Below are 2,365 nucleotides of genomic sequence, written 5' to 3' on the forward strand. Positions count from 1 at the left end.
CTGCAGGTGGGGCCTCTGGCAGCTGAGAATTCTGACACCGATTCCTCAAACCCTGCCTTTTTCCACTTCAGGGTCCCCCCGCCCCCTCTCTCTCACACACACACACACACATTGGGAAGGAGGCATTAAGCCCAGAACTTAGTTTATTTAAAAACCACACTCTGGCCTGGCTGAGGTGGCTCAGTGGTTGAGCATCCCAGCAGGGCACAGGCTGGGTTGCGGGCTCGGTCCCCAGTGCTGGGCGTGCAGGAGGCAGCCAATCAATGATTCTCTCTCATCACTGATGTTTCTATCCCTCTCCCTCCCCCTTCTTCTTTCTGAAATCAATTTAAAAAACATTTACAAATTGTTCTCGCTGTGAGTGGGTGCCCTTAGAGCAGTGGTTCTCAACCTTCCTAACACCGCGACCCTTTAATACAATTCCTCATGTTGTGACCCAACCATAAAATTATTTTCGTTGCTACTTCATAACTGTCATGTTGCTACTGTGGTGAATCGTCATGTGAATATCTGATATGCAGGACGTATTTTCATTGTTCACGACCCACAGGTTGAGAACCGCTGCCCTTAGAAGAAAATGAAGGAAACAATGCGGCACAGCGGCCGCCAGGTCTGGGCGGGGAGACCAGGACGGTCCCCGGTGATGGGTGCGGAGAGCCGGGTGCGGGACGCAGGGAGCCTGCAGGGCTGTGCTCACAGTCACCAACAAGCAACCGGACAGACGGACAGACAGACAGAACTTACAGTTACCAACAAGCGAGCGGACAGACGGACAGACAGACAAAACTTACAGTTACCAACAAGCGAGCGGACAGACGGACAGACAGACAGAACTTACAGTTACCAACAAGCGAGCGGACAGACGGACAGACAGACAGAACTTAGTTACCAACAAGCGAGCGGACAGACGGACAGACAGACAGAACTTACAGTTACCAACAAGCGAGCCGACAGACGGACAGACAGACAGAACTTAGTTACCAACAAGCGAGCGGACAGACGGACAGACAGACAGAACTTACAGTTACCAACAAGCGAGCCGACAGACGGACAGACAGACAGAACTTAGTTACCAACAAGCGAGCGGACAGACGGACAGACAGACAGAACTTACAGTTACCAACAAGCGAGCCGACAGACGGACAGACAGACAGAACTTAGTTACCAACAAGCGAGCGGACAGACGGACAGACAGACAGAACTTACAGTTACCAACAAGCGAGCCGACAGACGGACAGACAGACAGAACTTAGTTACCAACAAGCGAGCGGACAGACGGACAGACAGACAGAACTTACAGTTACCAACAAGCGAGCCGACAGACGGACAGACAGACAGAACTTAGTTACCAACAAGCGAGCGGACAGACGGACAGACAGACAGAACTTACAGTTACCAACAAGCGAGCCGACAGACGGACAGACAGACAGAACTTAGTTACCAACAAGCGAGCGGACAGACGGACAGACAGACAGAACTTACAGTTACCAACAAGCGAGCCGACAGACGGACAGACAGACAGAACTTAGTTTTACCAACAAGCGAGCGGACAGACGGACAGAACACCTACCGTGTTACTCTGATTCCTTTTAGGCCCAGACTGACTCCTGACGCTGATGTGGGCCCCAGCCCCCCCGCCCCTCCCTGAAGCGCGTGCCCCCAGGTCTCCCTCGGCGCGGGCTCTGTGCCTCGTCAGGGCCCCTCTGACGCCGCAGCCTGCTCCTGTGTCTTCCTGCTCTTCACCCTCACGTCTCTGTGCCTTTGACTTGCTCCTCCCGCGGTCCGCGGGGCCGGTCGCTGCCCGCCCTCACGCCTGCAGCTTCTCTCCCCAGCTCGGAAACAGGCCGGGCTGGGGCTCGCCACCCTCCACACGCTGGGTGTCTGAGCAGAAGTCACACACACACACATACGCACAAACACGTGTGCACATACACACACACATGTGTGCACGCACTGGCTCCCACGTGCCCCGAGAGGCAGCCCAGCTTCTGAGTGACACGCCCGGCGCCTGGGCCACTCGTTCTCCGTGGGCTCGGCCCTGTGCCGGCGAAGCCGATCTCCCCTCGGCTTTTATTGTTATGGCAATGATGGATCATCAGTGATCATTGGAAGACCTGTAATTTGCAAAGTGACCCTCCCCGAACATCTGGCCCGGGGTGCCGTTAGGGAGCCCTGCCCGTGGTTGGCACACGGGTCTGTCCTCAAGCTGTTCTGGGGCCCAGCCGTATGACGACAATTATGAGCTGTTAGCGGGCAGATGCGGCCTGGAGGGCAGGTGGCGGAAGGGCCTCAATTAACTAACAGGCCCCACAGCCCCTGCTAATGAGGCGGGGCCACCCGATGTGCCGGAGACGGAGACGTGTGG

Source organism: Myotis davidii, unplaced genomic scaffold, assembly GCF_000327345.1.
Source record: "Myotis davidii unplaced genomic scaffold, ASM32734v1 scaffold170, whole genome shotgun sequence".
Taxonomy (NCBI): domain Eukaryota; kingdom Metazoa; phylum Chordata; class Mammalia; order Chiroptera; family Vespertilionidae; genus Myotis; species Myotis davidii.